This window comes from Ornithodoros turicata, chromosome 3 (genome assembly GCF_037126465.1).
Source record: "Ornithodoros turicata isolate Travis chromosome 3, ASM3712646v1, whole genome shotgun sequence".
Lineage (NCBI taxonomy): Eukaryota > Metazoa > Arthropoda > Arachnida > Ixodida > Argasidae > Ornithodoros > Ornithodoros turicata.
The window spans coordinates 51632746-51640492 of record NC_088203.1 but is presented as its reverse complement, the minus strand read 5'-3'; the positions used below and the strand labels follow the sequence as shown (position 1 = coordinate 51640492).

Genomic DNA, 7747 nt, shown 5'->3' with positions numbered 1-7747 from the left:
GGGCTCTCGACCTACATGCCGCGATGCGCTCTACGAGATCAACAACACACTACAAAACTACATCCCACACTTTTTGTTCGGGGCAACTCTAATGAGCGCTTTCATATAACCGACGAATGGTTCAACGAATGCAGTTCGAGTGCAGGTCACGATACATTCCTACGTCGTTCATTGCAGTCGCGCTATGATGCTGCACAATATATGTATCTCGTGTAACAAGCCTGGCAATCGCACGATGTGCATGGGTAGAAATACGGCCTTCTTTCTTTGAAGACCAGTCCTCTGCAGGTATATGCTCAAACGATCACCAAGTCTCACGTTGTTGCTCAATCGCTCCCATTCCTGCACTTGTAGTAAAAGCAGCAAACGGGTTGACGTGAATAGCAGCTGAACGGTTGAACTGCGAAGTTCTCGAGCACATAATCACAATTTCACGCCGAAAATGATGTTGAGATGAATTCGCTGTTGTTGTTTCCATCGTTCAATAGTTCTCGGGATTACCTCGGCTACGATGAGCGTTTCGCTCATCGTAGCCGGCGGCCATAACTGGATTTCCTCGCAAACGGGAGAAGACGCCAGGGAAGTCAGAGAAAGCCTCAGCTTTCATCCAATCAGACGCACGATTCTCTATCTACGTAGATGGAGCAGGTTTATCCCATCTACGTCACAAAAATGGCTGCGCCCATGGCTTGTTTTGGTTTCTTTGATGAATTAATTTTCGTAATAGGAAGACAAAATTGAGAAACGAAGGTGCGTTTCGGGGGCAGTTGGATGTGCTCGTTTTGAATATCACAACCGTTTCAACACATCGGGAAATCGGCGTAGCTGACCTTTAATCTAAATCGAAACCACAGTTGGGAGAGGAGGTGGCCATAATATGCCCCCCCCCCCCAGGAGTACCCGTGCAGAACTGCTGATGTCACTGGGTATGCAGACAGTATATGTACACTCACGTCCCGGCACGTAATAGTGGATAAGAGCGGTGCACTTTGGTGGGGTCAGACCACTACGACCCTGTATGCTTTTCTTCTGACTCGGACAAGTACACCTTGTTTGTTTGTAACGAAAAAAGGAGGTCGGTGTCTGCAGAGCTGCTTGCTTGAAAAGAAGCACATTCAACTGCTTCCTTCACAGCCTCATCTACAATCTATATGTTTTTAATTCCGTCAGGCTTGTGTCAGTGATCAAAGGAGGTAATATCAAAGGGGCCGTAAACAGGCCACCAAACATTTCTGAAATAACGATACCCCATGAAAGAACGCAGATCATAATACCCAAATATACATTTCGTTCGGCTCGTGCTAGCTCATTGAACCATATAACTGCTTTCAAAGATGAGTAACCAGCGAGCCTCTCTCCACCACGCATACGTCACATGGCTACGTAGCGTTCTGCCGTTCAATCGGGGGGCCGAGCTGCGCACATGACGTTTCAAATTACCAGCCAATAAACATACTTCGTTATCAGCTGTGAGTCAGAGCGCTCAGTTTGTTTGTGTGAAACGATGTTTTGCGCTCCGTGGTTCCGAAATTCAACGTCATGACATCTTCAACATCTCGAGCTGGTGCAAACGTCAACAGTTGGGCTGCTATCACATGACGCAATTCGAATCCGGGTTCCTCCCAGTCACGACGTGACATGGCCAGCACGCTATCCACTGTACCACGCGAGTTGGGGACGCGATGCCGCATGGCTCAAACCGAAGTACGGCAGCCCAGTTGTCTGAACCATTCGAAGATGACGAAGATGTTCCATCGCGCACCTTCCTAAGATTCCGGAACTGTAGGCCCGGATATTCATTCGCGCTCTTGGGGTGCTGCGTGTTACTGCCCAGAAAACGTAGTGCGCGTATGATACCTAAATTAAACGCATCTCTTTTTCAGCTTGAGGCTGTAACTGTTTAGATTTTGAATGGAACAGGATTCATGTTCATCTAGTCCAATTCCGCATTTGAAATAAAATCGTACGTGGAACCCTTGATCGCAATTGGTGAGGAAAGCGCTACGTCAAAATGACATCAGGGCGTCAGTCGTGACGTTGCCCACATACGTGAGGCCGACAACGGCAAGCCCTTTCAACATCACCACCATCACCACCACATAAAGTTAGAGCGCAGGGCGGAGCTAAAATGCGAAAGAGTGCAGTGAATCAAATCATCATCCGTGTCCAAGCGCCTTTTGTGTTTGAGTGTTAGTAATTGCAAGGAGTTTTCACTGCCTAAGTTTCAATAATATAACACAAAGAAATGTGCACCTTTTGTACCTGTTTAAGGCCCCTTTAACACCACATTGTATGCATACCCCTTCAAGCCCTTGAGAGGAGCATAGGAACAGTGAGGCTAGCCCTAACGTTTTTCGTACTTCGGAGACTCATACCTCATGCATCAGATGTGCTGTGATGTCGAACATCTCATATTCAAAATGTTTTCATAATCGATATGTTCGGAACATGTTCTATTCTGTGCCGAATTATTCCACCCTATTTCGGTCTTTCGTACCGCTACCTCCTACTCACAGTGACGCTATTCGTCTTTTGGGAAGCCAAAATAAGCGACCCCTGAAGTAGAAGTTGACTTGTTGCTGCAAGCTTTGATGCAACACATCACAGCACCTCTTTTCAATTACTGTTGCACAAGAATAAGGCATTGAATGAACACAGGTACAGATCAAGCCGATGCATACCCATTGATGCAAAGCTTCTTTGCCCAGTGCTTGCAACAAGGCCTTCCAGCGGCGGCTCCTCACATTTCAAAAATCATTTTTGCTATCTCAGCATTGTCCTCAGCCGAGGTATCCAGTAACTGTGTTCGAACCATGTCGATACAGAAGCCTGAAACAGATTCTGTTCCGGAGTCTCACTTTAAGTGCTGATGCTGCAGACATTGTGTTTCACTGCCTTCCTACTTGTACTGTGGTTTGGTTTGCTGTTGTCTTCTAGCATGTGTACAGCGACCAGTATTTTTGATTGTTCTGTTATTTATAGCGACAGTGGTATTTTATTGATTGTTCTGATATTTATTACAGAGAGATATTGGACATGGTGTGCTGGTGTCTTCAAGGTCCCTGGAGTGCCTTCAGGCTAGGTGTGCCGGACAAGCCAATAAATTTGCGAGGGCGCTGATGCGAATTGTATTCACGCCGGAGGAGTTGAAAGGGAAATCGCTATTTGGTAATGTCTCAAACGCATTCAAAGATAGGGCCATGAAGGACGGCATTGACAGGAACAGGGTAAACGCTGTGATTGGTATGTACAGTTTCATTATTGCCTTGCACATTACTTAAGCTGTCTAAGGTTGTGGTTCTCACATATATTACCTTAAAGCATTGTAGGAGTTCCTTCCTGTGCCCTATAATACCTATAAAAGAACAGGCATAGAACACAATTGTGCTACAATCAACTCAGCGTTTCTGAGCACTTACTGCTCTTTGCACTCAGCAACCAACAATTTGATACCATGGTGGGTCTCAGTTCACATTACAAAACTAAAGTATACCTGCGTAAGGGTACTGATGTAACCTGCAGGCCGCCTTTTAAAGCTGCTATGCCTGCTTCTGAAACATACTTCTCCCATGGCTGTTCTGCCAGTGCTAGCACATATGCTTTCATGATTAATATCTGAGTACTCTTTCTAGAGCAGCATAAACACCCATACATGATGACAAAGGATTTGGGACTGGTGATAGTTTGTATTGAATGTTTTTTCTGTATCAGTTCAGTACAGTTACCTGCGCCTCTTTTCTGAGGCATATAGTTTTGCACAGGTTAAATATGGTGCTCTGCAGTATGCTATCTTTGCTGTATTGTGCGTAGTGTACTCATCTGTGTTATTTCTCTTGTCATTTCAAAATACACCATGTCTGCATTTGCACTGCAGAGTGATGTAAAGCTCAAGAACTCGCTTTCAAGTATGCTGGTTCATGAAAACTAATAAAAAATGTTTCGAGACGAGAATGGGTCACGACCACGAACTCGGATCCAATGCGTTAATTCCCGCTGCCTGCCGCTTCTTACGAGTTTAACCTAGAAGAAACAGCATTTCAAAAAGCACGGTTACAACAACATGTGTGTGCGTGAGAGATAGACATAGAAATATCCCGGGCAGCACAGCCGACGGGACCGATATCGGTGCGCCAACGGGGAACAGTCTCTTTCGCCCGGGGCTCTGCTGGCTTACGGTACTGGCGCGCCGCCGATTTTGCAACACCGTTATCGGGCCGGGCCAGTATTGGCAATCGGTACTCGTGTCCCATGCCTTCCCGATGCGAATTTGATGTACTTCGGGCGTTGGTACTGGCACTACCCAGTGTCATTGAGGTGTTTACTTATATTTATTATATTATGCTCCAGTTTTAGCATCCAGTTCGATAAGCAAGGGATCACTTACAAAAACACATGCTGCATGTTCTACACACTTTATTGATTACAAAAGTTATCGCAGAATGAAATACTATTCGGTTCCAGTTTGGCATGTGTCTTTCTTTCTTTTGCGGGCTTCTCGTCCTCCCTCCCGGTCAGGTGCGCCGGCTAAGTATCTTCCAATCCTATCCTCGACTTCTTTCATCGTAACGCTGTTGTGTCGTTTGAGGAGCACCTCTAGAGAAAACAGGGTAAGCAACAGTACCTGATCACATTGTTGTAAAAGTAGAGATAAATATGTTTGAAAAGTAAGTGGGATACTCCAATGTTAGCATCGAGTTCGGATAAGCAAGGGATCAGTTGCAAAAACATTCAGATGGATAAAGAAGCAATCAAAGAGGGAAAATTCGATAGCAAGCATCATCGAGGAACAAGCATGTTTGTATCAGAAGCATCGCTAGGGTAGAAACAGTATTGCATAACCTGAACCACAATAGTAAGCAAGCATGTTAAATGCGATATGTCACTCACCAGTAATGCAGGAGTAGACTCGCAATGCGGAAAAGTCTTTTTTCTGTTGTGCCCCCCTTAAGCTGTATTGCAAAGCAACGCTGTTCTTTATCAGATTTTTCACCAGGATTCGCACACTTTCAGCCAGTGAGTTTCCGCCCAGACGAGAGAGCTTTCCAATCTGCAAAAGTTGAACAGTTAAAAAAGGCAATTAGCAGAAGATAGCAATACGATTTCTTTCTAAAACACACATTACCCAGCGCTATCGTGCTTTTTCATCAAATGCAGCATTAAGAGATATACAAGGGTTAAGTTACACGAGGCTAATCATGACTCAGTATTATAGCACTTACTTGGCCGGAAACTTACCAGGTATACTTTGGCTTGCTCATCTGACAGTGTCGTTTCAAGATCAAGTAGCTCACTGCATGTCTGTATTGGGAGTTCAGGAAAGTTTGGCCTTGCAATTCCTTTCTCCTGGGAAATTCTTTCGATGAAACGTTCCATTACTTGCAGCCGTTGATCAAGAGATTTCACTGCTCTCTTTATGTCAACCAGTAGCAATAATATGTTGCGGTCACCCCCTAGAGAATGATCAAAAGTGAGGAATCTAATTATCATTTGTCGCAGCTGTTTCTATATGTCAATTCTTCCCTCGCAAATAAACCATGCCAAGGGTTTGTCGTTTTAAGTGCAACAGCACTGTAACGCCGACATTAACACCTTATCACCTTGATTAGAAGAAGCATGTGATGAGAGCACGTCCGTAACCTCAGGCGACGACATAGATGGCACTGTATTGATAGCCATTTGTGCTGTTGAAGACGGGGCTTCTCGGGTGTCTACATGCCTCTGTGTAGCAAAGTGACGTCGAAGGGCTGGAGGAGCTTCTGGCAAAGAGAAGTGGGAGAACTGTGGCTCGGAATTCATAGCTGCTGTGGCAGGGTGGTTCGTGTTCCCGGGAGTCACTGTTCCAGACGGCTGTGTTGCGAGGCATTCTCGATAGCTGGAAACGTGCAACCTATTAATTACTATCTTGAAGACCATAATTGATTAGCTGTACCCTGTGATTTCGGTGTAAGTACGTGGAAGATCTGGACTCGTACACTCGTCAGTGTCTGTCTCCACAGACGACGTGTACAGGGACCTGTCCCACTGCTTTGTTGCCTCGTCATAGGAAGCTGCAAATATTGTTGCATGTATGCATACACACTAAATGCAAAGCACATTCACTTACCAGCGTAACTCAAGACTCTTATAGCAGTCTGGCGCCACTTTCCAGGAGGCTCGTTACGCTTCACCATTGACACCCTCTGCTGTTCAGATATCCGAGGTGGCGGCCACACACAAAGAGAACTGTCGTCACTGATCCAGGACACGGGCACAATACTGGTGGACTTCTCGCCTAGAAACTCAACGACTGCCAGCCAGTTGCAAGGCGCTGAGTCACACATGACCTGTATGGACAAACTGGATTTGGAAACATGCGAAACGAATTGATCACATGAAATTCGTCACATGAAATGAAACACAGTTAAAATAATCCTGGCCATACCATTACCCTTGTTTCTGGTGCAACGACTGCCCTTCTATTTATTGATGTTGCAGGGGAATCACAGCGAAGCCTGTACTGTATGACAGCTTTACACATTTCTTTGAAAATGAGCTGTGAAACCAAACACGAGGTCTGTCTTCCAGTCTTCCTGTCTTGAAAAAATGGAGGTGAGATGACTGCACTCGAGATTTGTATAGGTCAGATACGTCCTTGTGTCTGAATCCAATAATCGAGGTGTCCGTTAGCTCAGACACTGTGACAACAGTTCCGTCAGCCAGTATGCAACAGTTGTTCGCCTCTGACTTGGGCTTTAGTGAGGCCAGGCCTTGTAGTGCTTCTGTTGCAGTAGATGCTGATGAATTTAGCTCTGAAAGCCGCCTACGTATCTGGGCCAGTGGTCTATTCGGCGTTCTCAAAAGGCCCTTTAGTTTGCCTAAATAGCTTTCAAAGCGAAAGGCTGAAAACGAATCGAGCGGTCCATGAGCTCTACACTCAGCAGATAAGTGGCACAGTGCATGTACATTATAGACAAGATTCCCTTTCCCGTAGATAGCAGCAAATTGGTCCACAAAGTATGTCAGCAGATCCTGAGCGTAGTTATTGAATTCGAGATAGAGAGTAGGAGAACACAGTATCGTAATGGCCACATGAAACACCAAAAAGTGCTCGTAGTACTTCTGTGGCAACACTCTTTTCAGAACAACAGGCCCAAGATAAAGAAGAAAAGACCGAAATTCGCTGGCCTTCCAATACATCATCTCATCCGTACTGCGTGGCTGCCTTTGGAATTCAGTAGGCAGCACACACACTGATATGTTCTCGTTGAGCAGTTGACGCTGGTGAAGGCTGACCCTGTGCGGGATCTTCCCTGTGGTCCATAGGTGCAACATGCGCCTCATTACACCTAAGCATACTAGATGCATGTAGTCAATAGGAAAAGTGAACACCATGTCAATGTTTAAGCAGCAAAATGGAGAAGGAGCATGGTGATGTGCTGGGTATTCTATATCTCTAAAAGATGCATCAGTACGCAGTTCCACTCCTGTGGAATAGGGGAAGATGACACGATGATCAACGTATTCCCCTTCTTGGGTGCATCGGTCGCATGAGCTGTACCCAGCATGTCCTTTCGTACACTTCACATATGACCTGGCAGGCATGTCGCAGATCACAGCTTTGAGAACAACTTTATGCTGCCTGTCTCCCACTGGGATGCCGTTCACTTCTAAAAACCTCATTTCTTCCAAAAAAGCTTTCAAGAACTGATTTAAGTCAGGCGGCTTTCCTGTGCCATAGTACATACTAACTGGGAATGGTGTACGGTCC

At 45.6% G+C, this 7747-nt stretch overlaps 1 long non-coding RNA gene across 1 annotated transcript; it reads right to left on the bottom strand.

Annotated features, from left to right (window-relative positions):
• Window positions 1-4504: 4504 nt before the first annotated feature.
• On the bottom strand, window positions 4505-5320 carry LOC135387055 (uncharacterized). Its single transcript, XR_010420815.1, has 3 exons — window positions 5236-5320; window positions 4888-5047; window positions 4505-4593 (listed from the first exon to the last, which is right to left on the bottom strand). It is a non-coding gene; the product is annotated as an uncharacterized LOC135387055 (long non-coding RNA).
• Window positions 5321-7747: the final 2427 nt, after the last annotated feature.